The sequence below is a fragment of the Protopterus annectens genome, chromosome 2.part2 (assembly GCF_019279795.1).
Source record: "Protopterus annectens isolate FY-2018-M chromosome 2.part2, PAN1.0, whole genome shotgun sequence".
NCBI lineage: Eukaryota > Metazoa > Chordata > Ceratodontiformes > Protopteridae > Protopterus > Protopterus annectens.
Window position 1 is genome coordinate 474,222,760 of NC_056730.1, and position 26,459 is coordinate 474,249,218.

The following is a 26,459-nucleotide window of genomic DNA, read 5'->3' on the forward strand; positions in this document are numbered from 1 at the left end:
ATACACCATTTTTATCTCATCTCCTCCCGTCTTAACTGCTAGTCGACCACCACCTAACTCTAACCATGTCATATTTAAGTCTTCCATAAATATTTCCATTTGTGATTTTTCTTGATTTCCCCACTTCTCTGCTTTATACAAATTTTCATAAAATTTCCAAAATATCTCTAATATTGCTACAGGATCTATGGTTATTTTTCTTGTTATAGGCTCCTACATTTGCCAATCACCCTTTCTACTTTCTGTTACCTAATTCATTGTGCAAAACGTTTTTGTGCTCTGGAGTTATTATTCAACAGTTGCTTAACAGCAAGCTTTCTAAACTCATGCATATTATCTAGGTACTCTCTCATTTTCTCTTTGGCACTTTGGAGTCGTCTCTCTTCTTGTTCTGTGAGATACCCATTATTTTGCAACATTTAACCTTTGTCAGCCCCCTCTTAATTCTTACTACTTCCTAACTAGATAATTTTTCTTTTATTTCTACCCTATTTTTAAACTTCACTTTAATTTTATCCCACTCACTAACTATAACTTCTGGAGTACTCATCTTTATTTCATTACTCTGCATTTTTATCTTAGTAATTATTGGCACATAATCTGAAATCGTTATTGGATGTATATCAAAGTTCTCAATTAAATGGACATGTCCCTATGAAATATCATTTCTATCAAGTCTAGCCCAATTATTGTAACATTGGGGAGTATGCAAACTCTCAGAGTTCCTGCTACTGAATTCACATCTTTCATACCAAAAATGTTCATACATTTCTTTAGAAATCTACCCTTTTAGGATTGCAGATACATCCTCATTGTTGCAAATCAAATTCCAGTACTCACTTGTAATATTCCCTGATCAAAAAGCTGATTACTTCTTCCATTTTTTTTAAGCTCCAAAATAGCACTTTTAGGTGGAATACAAATACATGCTGATGTAATCCTCTTACTACTACAAATCTGCCATTGTAATCTTTTGTTTTTCTCTTCTATCACTACTGGCCCTCCTCTGGCAATTAATACGAATACTCCTTTTTTTCTTTTGTCACAGATACTCTGCAGAATACCTATTCTGAAATCCTTTATCAAATTCAAATGCTCAATTTCTTTTCCAAATGTGTCCTGTAGCATTGCTATTTGCACTCTGCATTTCCTAATACAATTAAGTATTATTTCTTTTCTGTCTATACCTGTGAGAACATTCACATTTCAAGATAATGTGGAAAGATGCACCTTTATGTAATGAAGTCGTCATTCCCACGTATTATACATGGCAGCTTTTTTAAACATCTAATGGTTTTATGATACATGCACCTATTAATGTTTGTCAGGTTAATCCTCTATTTTTTTTCAACATCGGAACAGATCACATTTTACAAGACTTTTTGTCTTAATAAAAGACCTCAAACAAAAAAAATAACCACCACTACAGAACACACCCATAACATATTAACTCAATACAAATACATATAACTATGTACATCCCCAAATACTGAAGTTTAACCCTCCTAATAAGAACATTTCTGCCAAATAGAAAGCTACTAACACAGGCCCTAGTTAACATGTTAACCCAGTTATCCATGCTAAGATGCCTGTTATTGCCTATGCTTCTACTTACTGGTATCTGTTCTTTATCTTTATTCCCTCTCCCCAGATGTGAAAGCTACTTGCATACTTTCAGAAATTATTAACTTTTAGCCAGAAAGAAACCCATGTATGGTCTTTTACTGCCCTATTATCAGCTTGTCTCCATGGAAGAGGAAAAAGACAAATACAGTCCTCTGTTGTAGCCTGAAAGACAAACTAAAACATCTGTTGCTAAAGAAAAACTTTGCATTATATTCTGTGGTCTTATATTTACTTATTTCCACTTAAAATTTGTTATTAGGCTAAGCCAAGAGTCTTAATCCACAATTCACCCATGCAGAAGTAAGAGAAAATCTATCCGCTCTAACAGACACTACATATTTTTACACCCAACTGAACAAATCAAGATTATAGCCCATCAACGTTAGCATACCTCTGTCTAGCTTTTCTTCTCTTTTTGCACTGTAATGTCTACATATCTTAATGCCAAAAAAGAAGAGAAAGGAAGAAATTGCATCTATTTAATAACTTTTATCACATACAAAGACTTTATTAAAAAATATGCGATTTATATTGTGAAAAGTTTCATAGAAATACTGCTAAGAAAAATTGCTTTACTTACAGTATACTTTTTCTACTCCCTCTGCTACCCACAGAATCCCTTCAAACATTAATGACATTAAGTGAGACAAATGCCTTTCAGTTCCAAACTAGTTTAACAAAGTTAACAAAAATCCACTCTTTCCACTTATTCTAATACAGCCATATTTCACAAATGTGATTAGTGAATAAATGTGAAACTGCAAAGAATCAATTTCCATGTTGCTGGTCTTCTTTCTGTTCATCTCCATCACCCAACTTCAGACTCTGACTCAGTTCCAGGGTGCTTCCATAAACTCCTGTGCTTTTTCTCTCTCAAGCATTTTCCTTTGGAAAAATGGAAAATGTTTCACTGGCAACGTCTCTGTATGCTTTATTACTAGAAGAATGAGAAGCAGAGTTCCTTTCTGTCTGATGGCTCATTTTTTGTTGGACAAACTTTTGCATTTCCTCCTTAACCTGTTCTACATCAAATAATTACTTTGATCCTCCAGGACAAAAAGTCTGAAGACAGCTGCATATAGCAGCTGGACTCTCACACCTGATTCTTGACATTCCCTGATTACTGGAATAAATGCGTTTCTCCTCTGCCTGGTGTATGGTGAATAATAATTGTCCAAAACCATCTGCCCATCTCCATCTTTTCATACTTAAACCTTTTGCCAGGTTTTGCCAGGATCAACTCTTTCTGCTAGTAAGTTTGAATCTTTACTAATAAGGGTCTTGGCTGCTTCCTCATGCTCATATTTTGAGCATACACACAGTGGGCCATTTCATTTAACAGTTCTTGCTGTGAAATACCAGTCTGGTTGCTTATCTGTGCCTTTGTAAAAAAACAGAAAATCTCAGATACTTCTACATGCTCTGTCCTCTAATTCTACAACTTTTTGAAACATCTTGAGTAGTCTCATACTCAGAAAGCCTCTTATTCATTTCAACCTCTGATTTTTACAGTTTTATCAGCTCATCTGAATTATCTGTTTAAAGCTTCTTCCACTTCCAGCCTTTTGTTATTTGAGTTGTTATACTCCTTCAGTGTTTTGTTTAATCAGCTCTGAGCACATTTGATTTATTTTTTCCTCTAGATTACTGGAAGCCATATCTTGCAGAAAAACTGGAGCTTGAACTGCTTTTTGCTGAACAGCTGCAAGATTCTTCCTAGTGAATGTCTCGTCTTCACTTTTTCTAACTGGCTTTCGTTTGGGCTCGCTTAATTTCTTCATTGCAGGCATCCAGGAAATGTACTTACTAGCCAGTAACTGAATTTCTCAAATTTACATCATCTCTGGATGCAGTTTAAGAGCTTCTATTTCACACTAGGACAACTGAAGTCAAGCTGTTGATCTGTATGCAGCTGTCTTGGAAGTAGGGTAGTGTCAGTACTTGTCGAAAACACGATCACTTCATGTCAAATTAACTATGACCCCTAACTGGAACCTTCTGAATATCCAAAATCACCCTTAACAAGTCCAAGTTTTACTTCATTGTTAGTTGCAGATCCCCACCTTCTTGTTACGGGAATTCAATTACCCAAGCATTGACTGGCAGACTTGCACCTCTAAAAATGGTTATGCTCAGCAATTCCTAGAATTTAATATCGATGCACTGCAGGAAATTGGAAACTACCCATTACAGGCTCTAATATCCTTGACATGGTCCTTAGCAACTTAGCCACTGCCTGCACCCCACCACACATCTCCTCATCACCAGTTAAATCTGACCACAAATTAGTTAACTTCACTGTTAGGCTTAAAGGTACCACCCCATCACCAAGTGAGATTTGTCTTTATGGATGTCTCAAGCACTAACCTACTTCAGTTTGTAGATGTATGCAGAACTGCCAAGAATCCCCCATAGACCGACACACTCTCTTCCAATTTCTCCCACCACCTAAACATCTGCTGAGAAAAGTCTGCATCCGCTTGCTCTAAATACGACAGTGAAGTCAGGAATAAACCTATCTGCAGCAACTCCTGTATTAATAAACTACATAACAAATGAAGGAAAATAATAAAAAAATTGTAAGAAATCCCATTCTCCTACCTAAAGTCCACAGTGAAACATGCTATAAAGGAAATGAAGAGCACTAATGGAAAATATAAAGGAGAACATAAACTATGGTCACTACAGATATAAAATAAAACTGCAAATCATTCTACAGTTATGTCAGAAAATTGAAGAATAAAGTTCAAAAAGGAACCGGGCTCGACCATATCACACATTCTAGTCCCAAAGATAGAGCCAATGTATTGGCAAAGAACAGTTGTGTAAAGTCTTACCATAACAGTGGATGTCCTCGTCACTGTCACAGTATTCCTAACATAAGGGCTCTCCTGCCAAGAATAGCCCAACCTCTGACCAGCATACCAAAGCCTTTAGAATCTACAGACACCATATGTCACACATATCCAAGGGGTAGGACCTAAAGGTGACATATGGATGCACACCCTCAGAACTGGAAAGTCCCAGGAGGAACAGAACGCCTCTAGGGACAAGACAGAATATGTGTACCCAAAAGGAGAGAGAGAGAGAGAGATAACCCCTCAGCCAGGAGAGCAAGGAGAACAGGCAAGAGCACAGGGGGCAGGGTGGAGGGAGCAGATTCTGCAACAGTGAAGAGGAGGACATCTACTATTATGGTAAGATTTTACACAACCATTCTTCAGTATCACTATTGCAGTATTCCTAACGCAAGGGAGAGTATGAAAACTCGTGGATGGTACTGAAGAACCCTCATGAAACCCATGCAGGATGGCCCTGGCAAAGCCAGCTCTTGCCCTGGAAATAATATCCATCTTTTAATGCTTAGTGAGGGCTTGGACAAAAGACCAAGTAGCAGCTTCAAGGATGGAAGTGGTATCCAGCTCCTTGAAAAAAAACACCAGAAGCAGCAACAGCTCTGGTAGATTGGCCTTTACTGAACAAGACAGACATTTACGATGAAAAGAACAACAAAAAGAAATGGCCTTAGAAATCCAAGATGAGATGGTTTGCTTAGAAACAGCCAGGCCCAAAGACTTGGGATGAAAGGAAACAAAAATATGCTCAGATTTGAGAATATCTTTAGTTTTATCAAAATAATATCTGAGCTGTCTATGTAAATCAAAGGTGTGAAGAACCTTCTCACTGGCAAATGGTACAGAAGGAAAAAAGGAAGGCAAATGAACATACTGTTTAAGGAACAACTCATTGACCTCCTTGGGCATAAAAGGATTAGTAAGGAGAGACACCATCCCTTTTCCCTGTGGAAAGGAGGGGCAGACGTGAGAGCCTGAAGTTCAGAAACCTTCTTAGCTTAAGTAAGAGCCAAAAGAAGAACAGTCTTCAGAGTACAATGTTGCAAGTAAGCTAAAACAGTAGGCTCAAAAGGAGCCAGAGTCAATTTTTCAAGAGCAAAATGAAGGTCCCAGAAGGTGAAATAGGCTTCCTATGAGGTCTTGTTTGAAAAACGCCTTTGAAAAACTGTTTGACCTCAAATCTTGAGGCCAGAGGAGGATTTAAGGGCAGACAAGCAGAAATTGTTGATAGGTGAGCTTTAACTGAAGAATATGCCGAACCAGCATGAATCAAATCACACAGAGGACCAGAGGAACCTCCACAGATAGAGAATCCTGATGGAAAGAGAGGATCCTGATGGAGAGAGAGGCACCAGACAGAAAACCTCTTCCATTTGGACAAATATGATTTTCTGGTAGTGGGCTTCTTAGCCTCCTGCAGGACCCAAAGCATGTCCTCAGAAAGAGAGTGCCTAAAAGGAATCGAAACCCCCCCACCCACAGTGTCAGTTGAAGAATGGACAAGTGAGGCTGGATAAGAGACCCCTTGTCTTGTGTGAGAATGTTCACCCAGTGTGGTAAAAAGAAGTTATGTACTCGCCATAATGTTCCATCTGAGTAAACTTCATTTGTCAGCAACCTGTGGGTATCGGATCCGAGCCTGCAGCTTTCCTAGCTAAAAGATCCGAGCTCCAAGCTCCTCCCCCTACCCATAATGCCTTGCCACCTCCCTCTAACCCTCAGATCGAGTTTGCCATAATGCCATAGAAAATTACTATAACCCAAGAAAGGAGTACTATACATTCCACCTGATGTCATCTGGAAGTGACGTATCCTGATCCTTTAATAACGAACTAAGGGTCCGGGGGATGGTTGGTTGCTGACAAATGAAGTTACCTACTCAGATGGAACGTATTGGTGAGTACATAATTTATTTATCTGAAGTAGTTACCTTCATTTGATCAGCTACCTGTGGGACAGAGTCCCCAGCTACCAACAACTTGGGAGGTCCTCACTGCAGAGCCAAAAGATGCATGTCCTCTTGATATTAAATCCAACTTATAATGTGTAATAAAGGTATGAGAGGAAGCCCAAGTAGCTGCTGAGCAAATGTCATCCAAAGAAACCCTTGACCAGAAATTAGCAGAAGTAGCCATAGATCGGGTAGAATGGGCTCGCACCCTCAGGGGCTCAGGTCGACCAGAGCTTTTGTATGCGAGAAGGATGCATTGGGAAATCCATCTAGCTAAGGTTATTCCCATCTAGCTAAGGTTACTTTAGTGACTGGTTTACCCAGACAAGATTTAGCAAATGACACAAAAAGTTGATCTGATTTTTGAAGATCGGCTGTTCTGTTTAAGTAAAATCGTAACTGTCTATGAACATCCAGACAATGGAGTCTATACTCTCCTTTGTTTTGAAAATTAGGAATGAAGACAGGTAGATTGATGGACTGGTTGATATTGGCTTCTGAAGCCACTTTAGGCAGAAAGGAGGGGTTGGTCCAGAGGAAAACCCTGTCTTTATGAAAGATGATGTACGGAGGCTTATTGCAAAGAGCGTGAAGCTCAATATCCTCCTAGCTGAGGTAATGGCAATCAGGAAGGCAGTTTTCCAAGATACATATTTTTAGTCGACTGAAGCCATGGGTTCAAAAGGAGGACCAGTCAGAGCCTGCAGAACTAGGGTTAGATCCCATGGAGGAACTGCATCTTTAACAGGGGGTCTTAACAGAAAGGTTCCTTTCAGGAATGTTTTTCCAATCTTGGAGGAAGCTAGGGGGCCTAAACTGTTTCCAAAGTGGTAGTGGGAAATATCTGCCAAATGAACTTTAATAGTGACCATCCGGAACTTTTCTTTGGCGACTAACAGGTTCAGTGTGGACAGGTCGAGAATGGGTCGCAAGTCCCCCGTCCTTTTTGGCACCAAAAAGAACCTGGAGTAAAAGCCTGATCCGGATTGCCCGAGGGGGATGTGCTGGATGGCTCTTTTTCTTAGCAGCTCTCGTATTTCGAAGGCTGCTACCTCTCTCTGATTGGGTGGAACATCGGGGAGACTCCCTGACTGGGGAGGATACATTAGGAAAGGGATAGAATAGCCTCTGGATATAATTCGGAGCACTCAGCGATCTGTCGTGATGGACTTCCAATTTGCTAGGTGCTTCGAGAAGCACCCCCCGACTGCCTCCAGAGAGGAGCAGTCGGGCAACCCCTCAGGGCTGCTGCGCGGGTCGATCGGAAAAGGGTTAATTCGACCCGAAATTCTTCGGCCCCCCTCTGCCCCTGGGCTGGCGTCCACCCTGTCCTCTGCCTCTGAAGGACGAAGGATCCAGAGCAAAATGGGATTGTTGAGCTTTCCAGAACCACATCTTCTTTTGTCCTCTTTGGTTCCTAGAGTAGGACCTCTGAGGAGCTGAGAAGCAGATCCCGACGGCAGACGTTTTCCCATCTTTCTCGCTCTGGAGAAGTGTATCGCAGACGGTTTTGCCGAAAAGCATAGAACCGTCAAAAGGGGCATTCGCGAAGGACACCTTAAAGGGTTCCCCAAAATCACAGGGACGGAGTCAGGCCTGTCTAAGTAAGACAACGCCTGTTTCGCTCCCTCCATGGCATGGGAGAGAAGCCGCACAGATGTGTTAGTAATCGACTTGAGAGTGGCCATTCGAGCCGAGAAGGTCCGTTTGTCCTCGGCTGACATGGACTCTGGGGTGACCCAGCGTACTCTTTGATCAGGTCCCGCTGGAGCCAAATTACATGTGCCATATAGTTCAGTGACCTTACAGAGAAGGTCGCTGAAGCGAACATCCACTTTCCAGGGTGGTCCATCATCTGAGACGCCTTGTCTGGAGGATGTACCGAGGAATTCTCCTGTGCTAATTCCTTTTTAGTGGCAGCCGCCACCACCATGGCATCCACTGGGACATCCTTGCTCCAAACTGTCCTGTCCGTGGGAGAGCTTGCTCCAAACTTTCCTGTCCGTGGGGGGGGCCCCCCGAGTATCCTGTCCAGTCTCTTGGGTATTGGCTCGACAGTGTCTGGCTCCTTCCATGCCCTGGTAGTTATGAGGTCCACCAGGGGGTCGGCGGGGACACCCAAGAGGTAGATGGGCTTGCATCAAACGCCTCCAGAAACACAGACTCATCCGAGGAAGGTTTTTGGGCAGACCACCCCCCTCTAATGCGCAAGATTTCCATAATGGATCCAAAGGAGACGTCTTCGGGGGGTGACCTTGGGGAACCTTCCCCTTCCTCTAAGTCTGTGTCTTCTGTGAGGGACTCAGGTGAGTCCAAGTGCCTCCTCTTGCATTTTCGTTTGTGAGGGATCTTCCTTGGTGGGGCTGTCCGAAGAGGCCTCACCAACAATGTCCTGTTCCTCAATGGGAACCATCTGGGAGGTAAGCGCAGGCTGTCCCTGGGGCCGGATGATGGAAGACAGGCCCGTCTGAGAGGGAATGGTGCGTGGATCCATAGCAAGAGCCTGGGGCCTCGAATCCCTTGAAAGGACCCTCTCCACGACGTTGAATGCAGAGGGAGAACTGCTTTCCCTAGGATCCAAAAGCAGTCCCCTCGGATCTGACATGCGGATCGGTGCCAGAGGTGACCCGATCGGATTAGAAAGGGTAGTGTGCTCCGACCTCAACGGAGCCAAAGGCCCACTAACCACTTCAGATCAGACGCTCAACTCACGGCCCCGAGAGCTCAGATCCGAAAACGGATCCAACAGACTCAAGGGTACCGTCGATGCCGAAGTAGGAAACGCTGTCTGCGCTGACACCACCCCGGCTCAGAAGTTAGTCGGATCCGAAGGCTCCGAACCCTGATAGCGGGTCGGAGAAGGAGCAATGGGGGTGAAAATAGGGGGAGGCAAGAGCACTCCCATCTGCAGCTGGGCCTGAAGAAATCGAAGCATCATCCGGTCCATGTCTGTGTCAGATAAACTCCTCGTTGATCTGGACGAGGCCAGCCGGGAAGGCCGCCTAGATGACCTCAAAGGTGACTGGGTCTCCTCCGGCGAGAAACGTGGAGAACGGAGCCGGGAGGGGGAAGGCCCGGAGACCTTAAGGGGAGAGGCAAGCTGCTTCGACGGCGGAGCTGATGAAGCTGACTCGGACCACCTCTTGTGGCTACGGTGTCTCTCTTTTTCCCGCTCCCTGTCCTTCTCTTTCTTTTTGCCGTCCCTTTCCTCCTGGGCCAAAGAGGGAGGTTGAGTCCCGACCAGGGGATTGGAGGTGGTAGGTGGAGCAGCTGCAGCTGGCGCCACAGAGGAAGAGGAGGACGAAGTGGAATCAGGGGGCAAAAAGCCCGCAAGGATAAGCTTCGTCCTCCTATCCCTCAAAGCCCTGGGGTTGAAGGCTGCACAAATAGTGCAGCCCGAAGTAAGGTGATCAACTCCTAGGCAAATAACTCACAGAGTGTGGCCATCCACTGGGGACAGCTTATGGCCACACTCAGAGCATTTAGAAAACACAGCTTTTGGGCCTTCAGACATATTAGAAAGGAAAAGAGTACAAGCCCACACGCATAAACCTTCACACACGCAGAGGGGGGAGGGGAATAAACTTTAACTAACCAAAAAGTTTTAAAAACTTCCCACAAAAACCTAAGGGAGTTAAGAAGGGAGTTCACACACACAAAGATAGAGAAATTCTGACAGAAAAGGCATAGTCATACCCTTCGGGAAAAACAAGGTTACCCCTAGCTACCAAATAGGTGGCAATCCACTGAGTACAGAAGAAGTTATCAGGGACCTGGGGACCCAGGTTGATAGTAGTCTGTCATTCGACACCCATGTAGCTAAAGTAGTTAGGAAGACCTTCCTACATTGCCCACCTTATCATGAAGGGATTCTCATCTAGATCAAGGGAGGTCATAGTCTCCCTATACTCATCACTCATCAGACCAATGATTGAGTACAATGCCCCATTCGGAATGTATCTGACCCGACACTTGCAGCAGCTGGAGAGGCCACAAAAGTTCCTCACCAAAAGGATAAAGGGTCTCAAACATCTGTCCTATGCTGCCCGACTGAAAGAACTCCAGCTCTATTCAGTCACTTACCGCTTGCTCAGAGGTGACCTTTGCCTAACATACAAGGCCATGTCAAACCCAGATTTGATGAATATGCTTCACCTCAATAAATCTAGATCCGTCAGAGCCACAAGGGCGGGAGACTTAAACCTCGACACGGCTATTAATAGGACGTGCTGGAGGGATAGATTCATCACCCAAAGACTCCCTATGCTGTGGAATAAAATCCCGGTATATGTGAGGCAGAGCACCTCGCTGGCCTTGTTCAAGAGAAATCTTGACCAATGGATGGGAGATCGCAGATATACCCCAGGGATTACCTCAGTGTCACTGCTCAACAGAGGCACAGCAAAATAATGGGTATAGTTCCCCATACTAAAGGGGTGGCGTAAGCCACAAAACTATGGGCTAGGCTTGTAAATGCCCTCGGGCAGATAGCCTAGTATGAACCTATGAACCTATGAACCTATATATAAAATCCTAAACTCACAATACCACGCTCAGAGCTCATTCGAAGAAGCTTACAGAAACCGCAGCGAACGAGATCGAAGGGTTAGAGGGAGGTGGCAGGGCATTATGGGTAGGGGGAGGAGCTTGGAGCTTGGATCTTTTAGCTAGGAAAGCTGCCAGCTCGGATCCTAATCGGATCCGATACCCACAGGTTGCTGATCAAATGAAGTTAACTACTTCAGATCTTGTGGTTACTGCCTCTGGTCAAGTGGGAAAGAAGGGGGAACCAATGCTGCTGGACCAAAAGGGAGTCACCAATAAGATTTTGGGACAGTCCTGCCTGATTTTGTGCAAGACTCTCAGGAGCAGAGGAAGGAGAGGCAAGGTGTACAGAAACACCCCCTTCAAGAAAAGGCAGGGCATCCACTTTCCAAGCCAGAGGACTGCGGACACCGAATAGAAAACAAGAAGCTATCTGTTCAGAGGAGAGGCAATGTCCAGTACCTATTCGTGAGTTGTGTGCTGGGCTTTCTCAAAGAGTCTGCCACTAGACTGTGCTCTGAGGGAATGCAGACAGTCTGAAGAGTCACTTGACACTGGACAGCTAGATCTCAGACCTGAAGAGCTAGCCTGCAAAGGAGGTAGGACCTTGTACCCCCCCTTGCTTGTGACAAACCATATCACCATGGTAATGTCTGTGAAAACTTTGAGGGGATCAGGATGAAAGGAGTCTGATGAGCTAGAAGCAGAGTCCTCATCGCCTTGATGTTAATGTGGTCAAATTTCTGAAAAAGAGGACAGAGACCCTGAACTTTGAGAGTGCTGAAGGAGGCTCCCCACCCCCTGTTTTTGGCATCCATAAAGAACTCTAGTAGGAACTGGAGACTGGAAAGGAAGCCCTGGGTTGAGAGAAAGGTGAAGAATCCACCACTGAACCACAGTCGTGAGGGAGGGAAGGAAGGGAACCAAGAAGGCCAGGGGATGACAATGTTGTAGCCAAACTGATTTGAGGTACTGCTGGAGCTTTCTCATATGTAACCTGGCCAGAGGCAGCATGGGAATGGAACCAGCCCTAAACCCGAGAACACTGTGAAAGTCCCTGGTCATGACTAAATCCAGAGGAAGAGGAGACTGGTAAAGAGCACGCAGAGATGCCAGCATGGATGGTCTGGATTCCTGCAACCAAGGAAAACATGATCCTGAGAAGGAGTCAAAACTGATATTTGGAAGTTTATGGTGAACCCCAGACTGCAGCAAGGAAATAGTAAACTGGAGATCCTGAAACAGAGTCTCATGGGATGAAGCTTGAATGAACAGATCTTCCAGATAAGGAAAGATCTGAACCCATCTCATCCTGCAAAAAGCAATGACGAGAGCGAGACATTTGGTGGCTACCCTTGGGGCAATACAGAGGCCACAGGGCAAAGCACAGAACTGAAAATGCAAGGAAAAAACAGAGAAATGGAAAAAAAGTCATGAAAAGGGGATGAATGGGGATATGACGGTAGGCATCCTTGAGATCCAGAGAGACTAGAAAGACCGAGGGGGGAAGAAGAGGAGGAAACAGTCTGAAGAGACAACATCCAAAAACAGGGGACCTTGGTTAAGGTACAGAGCTGAGAAAGGTCCAGAATTGGTCTCCAGGGGCTCTCTTCCCTGGGAACCAAAAACATTCTGGAATAAAAACACTTCCCTTCTTAGCAGGGGGACAAGGATTGAATGGCACCCCCATGGGTCAAGAGAGAATGAAGCACCTCTTGAAGACAGGAAGCTGCTCTCAAGGAGGTTGAGTGATGCCCAGAAAGGGAGGAAGAGATTTCCACACCATGAAATACCTCTGGTGGATAATGGACAGAACCAGGGAGTCTGTTGTGATCCCTGACCAATTTGGAAGTGACATGGTAAAGTTAAAGGGAGAAGGGAACCTGTCTGAGGGAAAGGAGAAGCAAATTGTCATACAGAGCCTGGCTTGTCCTGCAAAGAAGGTTTCTGGGAAAGAGACATCTGTGTAGATTTAACAGGAGGTACACGTCTAGATCCCCTCTTACTCTTGGGTGGAGGCTGAGATTGTCTGCAAACAAAAGCAGATTTGGAAGGGTAATTCCTCAAACTTTGGTATAGGAGAAATGAAAACATATTTCAGTTCCTCTAAGGTTTTGCCCTTATCCTGGAGAGAAGTTCAGCAGCAGCAGTAGCAAAACGATTATCTAAAGTAGCATACAACAATTTGGCCTTAATGTCATCAAGCAAAGCCTGAAGACAAAGCCAAGAGTAACGTTGCATAACACAGCCAAATGCAGCAGCCTTGGAAGAAGCATCAGCTGAATCATAACTACATTTAATAAGAGTGTCAGGCAACCTGAGAGGTAAAACCCAACAAGAAAAGGGCAGAAGCCTTCTTCTCAGGATCAGAAATGTCAGAAATCACCTGAGAAACTTGGGGAAGGAGGGTTAAAACATACCTGGTCATATGAGTCTAGTAATCGCCCTAAAATACATGGTGGCAGTAATGTAGACCTTTTGCCCAGCCTTTCCATAGCCCTACAATCCTTATCTGAGTGCAACAGTTTGGAAGGTCAGAGGAGATCACAGAAGGATCAGCAGAAGATCATTTATACAGAAATTTACAATCATCAGGCACCTTGTAAAATCTGTCAGGTTTCTTAGGGGCTAGGGGTTGAGAATCGGGGCTTCAGAAGCTGTTGAAAAAGTATCCAGGAAGATGGCCAGAACTGGAACAACAGTAGAAGGCTTGGGGGACTCCATTTGGAGGAGCTCATAATTTGTCTTCTGGATACCAGAAACAACCTGAAAACAATCCCACTTAAAGCATTCCATCATATCAGAAGTAATGTCCCCAAAGGAGAGTACTTCTAAAAGGGAATCTGGACTAATAGAATCTTGTTCCCCTGAACCACAGTCTAAAGGGGAAGGGATCTAAGAAGAGTAGGCTAATGACTCTACTCCCTAATCCTGATCCTCATCAGAGGAATCCTTCTCCCTAAGTCTCTTAAGAAGGGTGGACGACCAGGGAGGGGCAGGCACAGAGACCTCTTGTGGAGGCTTTAATGCCATTAAAGAATTAAACAACCCCTGAGTAAAATCCTACCATTCTTGTTAGGGATCCTTAACTGTAGGGGAAATACCCTTGTCTTCTGTTTCTTTTTCTGTGGGATGTCCAACACTCAATAAGCATAGTAGGGATTCTCCTCTCTCACTAAGATCTGTGGAATCCCACTCAGGCCCTCTGATATAATCAGCAAAGTTTCCCCCTCAACATCTGAAGCAGACATTTGGAAAGCCTCAGAGGACATGTGAAAATGGGGGTCCATGCCTGCCTTAGATGGGGTTGTGGCAGAGAAATCTGAGGCAATGACCGGACGATCTTCTGGGCTTTCACTAGCCTCAAGAGAGATGTCCGGGGGAGGATAGACAGCAGCCAAATCAGACCTGAGTTTTTTGGCCTTTTTCTTGGCTGACAGCTGACCCTCACGACAGAAAGACACCACACTACCCTTAGCCAACAGCTTAAGATGTTTGTTTTCAAGATAAATAGACAAGGAGGAGAGACGACTACGTCAGGTCTTTGGGGGAAAAAAGCTTGTCAGACAACACTGCATATGGTGGTGATAAGCACTGGCCATGAATCTTTATGGAGAATCTGCCTCCCACACTGAAATTTTCCCTTTCTGGATGACACGAAACCAACACTAAAAATAAAAGAGAAAGAGAAGAACTCCATCAGAGCACTTATCTTAAAAACAGCTCTGTAAACAGCACAGAAGAAACCCATCAAGACCCATGTTCAATGATAGCATTTGGACTGGCAGCAAAGAATTTCAGAAGTGTGAGTATCCATATGTCACCTCTATACCCTACACCTTGTGTGGGGAATCTGTGTGTGACATACGGCAACTGTAGATACTAAGGGCTTTAGTATACTGGCTGAAGTTGGGATATAAATGACAAGAGATCCCTTAAGTTAGGAATACTGCAACAGTGATATGGCAGGACAAGGAATACTGCAACAGTGATATGGCAGGACATCTTTAATGCTAATTTAAGCCCACTTACCTACATTGTTGTGCTCTCTATTCCCAAAAATGTACTTCCCATTAGATCATCTTGGAACACTTATTTTTAACAATTTGACAGAGATTTTAATGGCTCTATGGAGCCAGATAACATACCAGGCTGCAATCCCATCACTGCAACGTATGCACTATCAGTGTTGCTATTTAAACTCTACAGCCTTAGCCTATCTGGGTTTGTTCTTGATGTGTGGAGAATATCACTGTGACTCATCTACACAAGGGTGGCCTCTCTAAAACCTCTGGTAAACACAGCCCCTTCAGTTTCACCAACTTTATATGCAAAGCCACAAAGCTATCATAGCATATCTTGTCTATGCAGACACAGGCAACTTACATCTAGACCCCGCCCCATCTGATTTTGTGAAGGGCAGGACTTGTCTCTTGAACCCATTAAGGTTCTTTGTAAAGATTCCAGAGGCTGTGGACAGTAGTCACTCTGGGCTCACTGCTTACCTTTACCTGGCTAATGCATGTTGGCATTACTGAAAGGTTAAACTTAATGCAAACCACTATATTATCCACTGGATTGCATACTAACTATCCAACAGATCACAAGCAGTGAAAGTTGCAGGTGTCCTCTCCAAACGTAAAACTGGAATTAGTGGGGTACTGCAGGGATCAGTGCTGTTTTGCATTTATTCTGTAGCCATCCAAACCGATATCCCTGAAGTGTGGTTGATCAAGTTGGTCAATGACTGCATGGTGGGCAGTGTTACTGGCTCATCCACAGATACTAAACTGCACCAACAATGGCTACATGATGCACAGACTAAATGCTCTGAAAACTGTCTCAAGCTAAATGCAAAAAAGTGTAACACTGCACTATTACTGCAGCATTCTGCAAAAATACTGCTCCCACTTTGTATGTTATAAGTAGTGCAGTACAGCGTCAAACAGACATGGTCACAGCGGACCTGGGTACTTATGTGCATTACTCACTCTCATTTGATCATCATGTTTCCATCATAGTTAGGAAACCCTTCTATCTGTCTCAGTTAATTTACAAGGAAATATTTTAAAGAACGAAAGAAGTCATACTACCAACCACAGTACTCCTCCTTTATCAGACCAGTCAGTCATTGAATACAATCTCCCCCACACATATATAAATTCAAGCATATTTCTCAACCGGAAAGGCTCCAACAAATTTTACCCCCCCCCCCCCCCCCCACAACAAAAAAAAAAATAAAGGCCTTAACTATCTCAATAGATTAGCATAGGTCTCATTACATGCAGTATCATGCTAGCTGATAGAAAGTGACCTTTGTCTTGCCTTTTGAGAAGTGAAAAACCCAGTGTTATCTTACCTCCTATTTCTTCTCAAAACCAGGTGATCTGCAAATACTAGTGACCTATATTTACACCAACAAATAAGCAAGACTCTCTGGAGGGAGAAGCTCCCAACTCAACCTATTTTGCCAGACTCCAGGATAAGTTACCATTACAGGTCAAGCAAAGTACTACTTAGTCTGCCTTTAAGACTAGTTTTGATGACAGGATGGGTAGACACAAATGTACATCATAGTTATTTATGGCCCTGCTCAATTTGGGAGGTGAACACTATTAAGTGCTTGAAAAAATAAACATGAACTTTTATGTCCGTCAGCTTAAAGGTGTGCATGGTTAGGCATCTTATCACTGTCCCTGTGATCACTTACCTGGTATTTTTCCTATTCTCTGAAAAGAGGCCTCGTTAAGCCTGATCTAGCTCTAGAAATGCAGTCTAGCTTGTAATGTAATACCATTTATTTATTTAACATTTGTTAATTGGGTAAATCTGACTTAGAACAAAGCCAATTTTCAGCGGAGGCCAGGGAAGAAATGCTTCAGATGCATGTCATTGTATCATGGGAGGAAACCAGAGGACCTGGAGGAAACCCACACGAATGCAGGAAGGAAAGCACAGTCTGCAGAGAAGGCACTCCAGCCAATAATCGAACCAGAGAACCTCTTGCTGTGAGGCAACAATGCTACCACTGCAACACTTTCACCATCAATGAGCTGAGGAGGAAGTAGCTGCTTCTAAAACAGAGTTCACCCCTTTCCAAAAAGCACCAAATGTGGCAACTGTTCTAATAGAACACAATCCTTACAGTATTAGAAGGATGCTTGCAATTATTGAAATAGCAGAAGTGAATGGAGTCACCTGTGACAGTCTATCCTGCTCAGAGAATCTGCTACTGTGTTCTGTTCTCATGGAATGTAAATAGCCTGAGGGGGGGGGAAGCTATGTTTGATTGCAACATCTTAGGCAATCACTGTTAGTCTGCAAAGAGAGAAGAACTTATTTCTTCCTGTTTGTTACTGAACCATATGACAGTGGTGTTGCCTACTACAATTAAGAGAATTCCTAAAGAAAACGGCTTGTAACAGTAGATGTTTGTGCAACAGTGCCTTACTGAATAAAGGTAGTAATGCTCCGTTACACTTCTTCAGGAAGTTTATTAAAGCTAGGAGTTCCTTCCCACTGCCTGTCTGTGGGTGTGATGGACCAGTTACTAGGCAGTACAGGGGACTGTCTTACAGATCTACAGACAGGATCCTTTCAGTTTTCAAGCTTTGGAAACACCTACTGTTTCAAACAGAAAAAAAACACACAGATGAAGTGGAGCAACACTAGACAGCAACTCAAACACCAAACTATGTACATCCAAAAGGGGGACGGTGTGGCGGTACTGCCAGTAAGACAAACTCTGTTCTATAAACATCTACTGAAAAATGGATTAGTGCACAGCACAACACTATCCCTGTGAAAAATAAGGTAAAGTTGTCTTAACTATGAGAGTTTGCATCTCAGAGACTTGCATTGCAGATAACACAGCAATAAGCAAAACAGCTTTCAGATCAGCCTGGGAGGTAGGTTCAAAAGGTGGGAAGGTCAATTTATCCAGAACATAGTGGAGATTCCACAAAGGAGAATTTTGCTTGCAAGGGATCTCATATGCAATACTCCTTTCATGAACTGTTTTACAGAAAGAGAAGAAATAAAGCCATTGGCAAATAAGCAGAGATGTCCGCTAAACACACCTTAATAGACACATGCGATCAGCCATCCTGAAACAGCTCACAAAATATTTCAACACAGAGGGATGTTAACTCAAGGGAGCCTATGCTGCCTTTCAGGCACCACTTAAAAAAAAAAAACTCATCCATTTGTAAACATAAGATTTTTTATTAGCAGATTTTCTGATCTGCTTTAACACCTGCTGCACACCTGAAACGACCACCTAACAGAGTCAAGACTAAATCATCCAGGCTGTCAGTTATGGTTGCTCTAAAACTGGGGTGCACCAATCACCCATGTGACTGTGTGAGCAAAGCCAGAGTGTGAGAAAGCATGCTGTAATTGCCCTTGGTCAATACCATCAGAAGGGAGAAACAAAAATTGCCTGGGATAATGGGGGCCACACCACAATGATCTTTGACATTTCATTGTGAATCTCAAGAAGTACCTTGTGAATCAGTGGAAAGGGAGGAAACACATGGAGGAGCATTCCTGCCCAAGGAAATAAGACTATCTGTCCTCCAAGCATCGTAGCAAGAATGTCTGGAACAACATTTCTCCAGCTGCCTGTTCTGAAAGGAGGCAAACAGATCTATTTGAGGCTTTCCCCACATCTGGACTGGCCTTGAGCTGCCAATCATGCGGGATCTTCCCAAGATGTGCTTAGTCTTGTCTGCCACAATGTTTTGCTCTGACGGGATGTATGTTGCCCAAAGAATCAAAGAATGTTGTAAAGCCATTTCCCAGGCCATCACTGTCAACTGACACAGAGTGTATGACCTTGTACCCACTTGTCTGTTGAGGTGCCACATCACAGTGGTGTTGCCCATAACCACAAGAGGAGGACCTGTAGTCTATAGGAGGTGAGAGAAATTCAAATTATGGATCACCACCATCATTTCCTTGATAGTGATATGCTTCAGTACATCCTTGGGCCTCCAAGTTGCACTCCCATTGACACACCTCCCCAAGCAAAGTTGGACAAATCTGTCTTGACAGATTGTGCTTGACAGATGGAAAGAAGGGCCAGACCAATACAAATTTAACATATCCCACTATTCTTTCTCTAAATAGCAATCTGAAGTCTATTTCTACAGGGATACTATTCTGAATACTGCAATGAATAAAACAGCAGTTTCAGAAACAGTTCAAAGCACACAATACATGCTAAAAAGTCCCCCAGTTTTTACAAAATGATCAGAAACAAATGATTAGAAATAGCATAAAAGTGTTTTAGACAAGAAACAAAACAATCATTTCTTTCAACACTTCCATAAGTTTAACACACAAAATGCTGCCAAAAAATCTTGATTTAAACAAAAAAATCATTTAAAATGCTATAATCCTGCTCAATCACCAACTTTCTATTCTCTCCCCATGGTATCCTTTCCGTCAACTATTCTCACTTGCTTCTTCTAATTTCTTCATACTTCCCTTTATAAATGATATGCTATCTGTGTAGGATAAGCTATTTCAGTCATTATGGCTACATTTTATCCAAAAAGCTTTGCTAAGCACAAGTCCATTTTTCCATCCAAGTTTTGAAATTAACTAAATGTTGTAGTATATTCTTGTATCTATAAATATGTGTATGTTTTTAAGCAAATCCTTGTATAAGCAAATATGTTTAGTTCTTTTCTTGTGTGATCCTATTCACCTGGGCTGTGCCAGCAAATGGTCCGTTCAGATCAGTGCACTAGCCCAGTAAACAAAAATTAATTAATACATAAATAATCACCTTAAATAACCTTAACACCAAAGGAAAAAAAAGTGTAGTATCAGCAAGTTTTCCTGATTAAAAACTTCATTGGGAAGTTTTTAAGCAAAAGAAATAACAGGTACAATTACCTTGTGTCTTGGAGTACAAGGCAATGAGAGGAACTGCAGTGAAATGGCCTCAATACAAAAAGTCAGGTAAACATTCACAGACAACCATAAAACACATCTGAAGGGTTAAAAATCCCCAGAAACCAACAATCAGCTCATAATTGATGAGTATAAACTTTATAATATGCAGGCAATATAAAAACCCATGCATATACAAAATTTCCAATCAGAAAAAAAAACAAGTCAAAGCAAAAGAATATACCATTCAAGCACTGACAGAAAGTAGGGTGGGATAATAAAACCAAAAGGGTTTCTTATCTGAGCTCAGCGGCTGAAAAGATCCACAGTAAAGAGTAGTCTTTCTAGAGATCCTTTTCTTACTATGACAGTAGAATACTGAAAGGGTCACGTGTGTCTATAAGGCAGTCACTGTACTGCCTGGTGATTGGTCAATCACACACAGACAGGCAGTGAGTGGAACTCCAAGCTTTAGCACACTGCCACTGGAAGGTAGCAGAGCACTACTACCTGAATGCCAGTAAGGCAGTGTATTAGCTGTACTTCAGACAATTGATTCAAGGATCTCAGGGCATTTTTCAGGACCATCACTTCCTTTAAGTTGAGGTGCCTGTGTCAGTGTTGTCATTTTCAAACTCACTTGTCCACTGACATCCTGAGGAACAGCATCCCAGACATAATCCAAGGCATCTATGGCAAATGTATGAGAAAGATTAAAAGGACAAAGGGACTCATGGGTTGCATATGTCTTGACTAACCCACTAAAGTTCTTTCTTCACAAAACTAAGAACTGGAACAGGAAAGGAAATATGATGGGAGTGTTGAGCTCAGACTGATTTCAAGATACCATTGAATCTTTCTCATGGGAAGTCTGGCATGTTAAATAATAAGGATAGAGGAGGTCATGAAACAGAATTCTGAGATTTTCTTGCAGTGGTCCTTGTCTGAAGAGAAAGAATGGGAAAGTGCTAAGTTTGCGAAAGAATTAGAAAGTTTGCATCATCTCTGAAGGAAGAAATTTTGCGCAAAATGCTTTCCCAAAATACTGGTCTGCGAGCTGCAACAAGGGATGACATTTTTAGATTAAAATTGAATACTACATTGCTGTTAGAGTCTTGACTTGCTGAAGCTGATAAGAGAAAATGCGTATGCCTTGAAGTCTGCAATGAGGTATCACTGGAGGATGGCACTGGGTGAAGACTCTTGGGGCAATAGGGCAATAGAAAGACCAAAGAGCAAATAAATTGAAAAAGCAATCCCAAGGCACAAAACTTTAAAAAATATTCTGTAAATGGGAATAGATAAATGAATACACAAACCAGGCAAAAAAAAAAAAAAAAAAACTCGACAAACCATGCTAGCCAGGATATACAGCCATACTGCAGACCTTTACTGGATAAGCACTTTAGTTATTTAAGGAATACCTTCAGATTTTTTAAGAAGTTATTCCTTAAATAAAGAAAGCACTCATCCAATAAAGTTCTGTAATGTGGCTGTATTCCCTAACTAGCATGGTATGTCAAATATGTAAAAACATCCTTTAAGTCTAAGGTGACTACAAAGGCATAAGGGGGAAAAGAGGAAAAGGAGTCTGAAGTGTCAGCATTTTGAATTTTGGAATTAATAGAACTGTGTTAAGCTTGGGCAGATCTAGAGTGGGCCCTCCAAGTTCCTTCTTTCACAAAAACTAAGAAAAGTCTTGAATAAAAAAAGCTTTTTCCCCCACTGATAAAGGATTGGTACAGTGACCAAAAAGAATTTTGGAATGATTTCAGGTATGAATTTGATTTGTTTTTTTAGAAACTGAGGAATCCCTGAAAGTATGGAAGGGAATACCCATTGCAGTCTGTGTACTTATTTTATTATACTTAGCACCAAAGGGTCTGTGGTTACTGAATGCAAAACAGGAAGGCATAGAGGAAAATTCACCATAACTTTCAGATGAAGGTTGTGGTGGGGATGGATGGGAAGGGAGTCAAGGACAGTTAGAAGTTTTTTTCTGTGGGAGGTGGATCCTTGGGAGCCATCAACTTTCATTTTGATGGCACCTTAACATTTTTTTTTTAATTGTTTCCCAGATTTCTGTTGACCAAAGATAAAAGGTTTATGAAAACATAGGCCTGGACTGGAAGGAGAGTTGTTCAGGAATTTGGGAACCAGAGCCAAGAATAAATGCTTAATCCCCTGCATAAGTTTACCTCTTGCTTCTAACTTTTTAAGAACCTCAGCAGAGAAATTGCCAAATAAGATGCCCTTGTCTATAAAGCATTTAACAAATTACCTTTTACAATCCATAGAAACGTTTGAACTCTAAGCATTTCACATCACTGTCCAAGTTTCAGCAGCTCTAGAGACAGCATTCACTGCATCATAGCCACTTTTAATTTTGTGCTTATCCACCTGGGATGCAGAGTTAGGTCTGTCCATAATGTTTGTAGATCAATATGTATGTATAGGGGCTTGCACAAGTGTATAAATACTGAGCACGTGCAAGCCTGACTGCCATTTTGTAGTAATCTGTTGAGATGCAAGCATACATGTCTGTGTAGTCTGTCAGTTAATCAGTTTGTTTATATTTTGCACTGTTGCTATCCATCTTTCTTTGCAATAAACCATATAAACAAACTACCCCTTCTGTTCATTTTCAATGGTAAAACAAGACAAGCGACATGGTGTCATAAAGGGATCCAGAAATCCTGATTCAGGATCGAGAAGGCACTTCGTTAATGGTCGAGGAATATAGAAGATATAGAAGAATTTCAGGTATCAAAGCTTACTTAAAAGATTTCTCATTTGCAAAATATAAAATGAAGCGCTCAGAAGATTCTAAATTGATTTTTAAGTAAACAAAACGGGTGCAGGAAAGTAAATAATGTGGGAAAAAATAGCCAGGGAATTGTTATGGCTAGGCTTGTATAGGCCCTAGGGCTGATAGCCTAGTACCAACCTATGAACCTATGAAACTGCGACATATTGATAAAAATATTCAAATAGCTAAGGAGAATGCTTGAAATAAAGTCCAAATCACATAAAATGAACAAAAAAACAGGAAACGACCACATTTTTTTGCTATGAGCTACTTTTTTGCATTAAAGCTATTCAAGATATCCGAAGTATATGAAGTGTTCGCATGTTTGTGCAGTATTACAGTACAGTTACTTTACAAAATACAGCCATTTCAAAGCATATTTCGCAAAGTAAAGTATTTCGAAGAGTTGATTGTGCATTTGAATGTTATTAAAAGTACTGGCTGTGTGCACATTCATACATATTACTAAGGCCATATTTTCAGTGTGTTTGAGCATTCTTTGTTGGTATGGCAGACTGATTTTGACAATCAGCTCCACTTGTATTTGATAATAATACTGCAGAGAATTGCAGTGTGTTTGAGCAAGAGTACGATATTTTCATAAAAGCTGTATTTGCTGATAAAGATGACCATACTAAAGCATTTATTCTGCTGAATTTAGCTGGTTCAGACACCACATAAAGAGAGTGTTCATTTGTGTACACACCTGCTGTGTTTGCAGGGGAGGGGGAAAGCCACCATATAGTGGTAAGTTAAGGGAAGACTCCAAGTGCTTAAAAAGTAAATTTAGAGAAATGTGTAACCCCCAAATAAACATTACAATGGGAAAGCACTTACTTTACACAAGAAATCAAAAGCCTGGGGAAACTTTTGCAGCATATATAACTGACTTGAGAAAAGGCTAAAATGTGCAGGTTTGGTGATCTAATGGACGAGTTGATAAAACAGACATGTGATATTACAGATGATGCTGTGAGAAAGACTGCTTTGGGACAGTGATTTAACTTTGAATAAGGCCATCGAGATTTGTCAGATAGATGAGCCTACAGAAAAGCACACAGATATACTTGCAAATGAGAAATGCATGCTTCCAGTATCTTCGAGTGCTCATGTTGACAGTATGCAACATGTAAAAGAAAGAGGCTCAAGCACATGGCAGCATGTAAATCCTGTCACAGCCACTGGGAAACCCCGTAACTTTCTAGCAAATTCCAGTGTGTGTACAGTCTCAGTGAAGCACAAGAGTGAGTCAGCAAACTCAAAGATTGTAACTGTACCCAGTTTCATTGTCAACCATCATAACTGTGGTGCTAATCATGAACCCAACAGAGAAAAGTACTTAGCTTTTGGTCAGCAATGCCACAAATTTCAAAAGGTTTTGTAAATCAAACAAGGGGCATTCTTTTATTAAAAGAGAACATTCAAAGACACACCTTGATCAATTAGAAAGTTGTGACCCTACTTTTTATGTTGATGGTGTGTCAGTGATTAATGAAACAGTTGATGCAGTAGATTAATGGGCAAAGAATGAAGCATTTTGTACTGTTCGGATAAATGGAAGATGCGTAGAGCTCATAGCTGTCAAAGGTTCAAAGTGCAATTTTATGTCAGCAAAGTTATTTGCTAGAGTATGTGCTGGTGAGAAGCTTGACTTGGCAAAGTGTGCGAAGCTTGTTGCTTATGGTGAAGAAATTCAGACTGCAGGGTCAGTAGTGCTTTCATGTTACTCTGCTAGGAACAGCTATGACTTGCAATTTCATGTAGTCAAAAGACACGTACAGTCATTATTAGGCCTTAGAGACAGTTTGAAAATGGGACTACTTTCATTTAATAAAGAAGAGCACCATGTAAGCTTAAAAGACCACTGTTCTAATTTCACCCAGTCATTTTTTTTTTATACTTATGCTGATCTTTTCGAAGACAAACTAGGCAAATTCCCAGTTATGCTGATCTTTTCGAAGGCAAACTAGGCAAATTCCCAGTTTGTACTCCATGAAGTTAGACCCTGAAGTCAGTCCTGTTTCACGCCAAACTGGCAAGTTCTAGTACCTATGCAGAACAGAGTCAAAGCTGAGCAAGATAAAATGGTGCAGCTAAATGCAATTTGTCCAGTTGATGAACCTACTTAATGGGCATCTTCCATGTTCATTACTCATAAGAAAAGCTCAGATGATATCAGAATATGTATTGATCCAAGATATTTGAACAAAGCACTGAAAAGACCTCATCATCCAATGTGTACAGTAAAAGAAGTCACTGCTCTTATACCAAATGCCACTGTTTTTATTCTGTCTTAGATGCAGAGAGTTAATTTTGGCAAATTTTGCTTGATCAAAAATCTTCATTGCTAACCACCTTCAGTACTCCTTTTGTCAGGTACAGAATTTTGAGAATGCCATTTGGGAAAATTTTGCCAGTGAAATCTTCAGCGTGCAATGGAGCAAATTTTTCTGGGTATCTGTGTGCTATTATAGCAGATGATATTCTAGTAGAAGGTAATGGTGAAGCTGAGCATGGCAGAAACCTCAAAGTTCTGGAAAGAGGACGTCAAGTGAATCTTAAGCTGAATCCTCAGAAGTGCAAATTCAGGCTACGAGAAGTTATTTATGTTGGTCACTTATTTACCAGTTCAGGCTTATGATTAGATCCTTTCAAGCATATGGCAATTCTCGAGATGACAGCTCTAGACAATGTACAAGCCCTACCACATTTTCTTGGCATGGTTAACTACCTAGGCAAGTTCATTCCGGACTTGAGCCAACTTTCAGCACCGCTCAAGGAGCTGACATGCAAGATGCATCTTTGTCATGGTCAAAACAATACCAAAGAGCATTTCATGTCCTGAAACAGAATATTGCCAATCCAACAACTCTCAGATACTATGATGTTCACTAACCAGTTAACTCTTTCTTGTGATGCTTCGAAATTTAGTCTTTTTGCAGTCATTTCTTCAAGAGGATACACCAATAGCCTATGCGTCCAGAACTCTAACTCAAACTGAAATGTAGTATGCACAGACAAAGCACTCTTGGCAATTGTGTTTGCATGTTCAGGTTCCATGATTATATTTATGGCAAACCTATCCAGATCAAAACAGATCACCAACCTCTAGTTCCTATTTTGAGAAAGCCTATGATTACAGCTCCAGCCTGATTGCAACACATGATGCTGAAATTGCAAAACTATAATTTCAATCTTGTCTACACAAAAGGCAAACTTCTTTATCTCGCAGATACTTTCTCCAGATCACCCAGAAATACCACTGAATAGCATGAAAATGAAAAACTTGATTTTGAAGTCATGGAAGTGAGAACATTTTCGTCCACGTCTTGATCTTAAAAGTCAAAGCCACAGATCAGTTCTTCATAAGCTCAACCACTTTATCAGTCAAGGATGGCCATCAAAGCAATCTTGTTTACTTTATGACCTGCAACCATATTTTCCTTACAGAGATGAGATTTGTCAGACAATGGTGTCATCACGAAAGGTCCAAAAGTGATTGTTCCAAAATCATTGCAACAAGAGTATATTACTATCTTGCACCCTGACCACCCATGAACTGATTCCACCAAAAGAAGGGCAAGAGGACTAGTATTTTAGCCTTCTATATGAAGGGACATTGAGACGATACTTTCATCTTGTTCTGTATGTAATAGTACAAAGCTAAATCAACAGAAAGAACCACTTCAGCTAAACCAGATTCCTTAACTACCTTGGTCGAAAGTAACCACAGACATTTTTGAGTGGAATGGTGAACATTACTTGGTGTTAG

The 26,459-nt window shown here is 41.9% G+C and overlaps 1 protein-coding gene across 3 annotated transcripts in view; it reads right to left on the reverse strand.

The window, feature by feature from the left end:
- Positions 1-26,459, reverse strand: part of POC5 (POC5 centriolar protein) — a 1,778,414-nt gene that overhangs the window by 1,015,439 nt on the left and 736,516 nt on the right. The gene's annotated exons all lie outside the window — the stretch shown is intronic.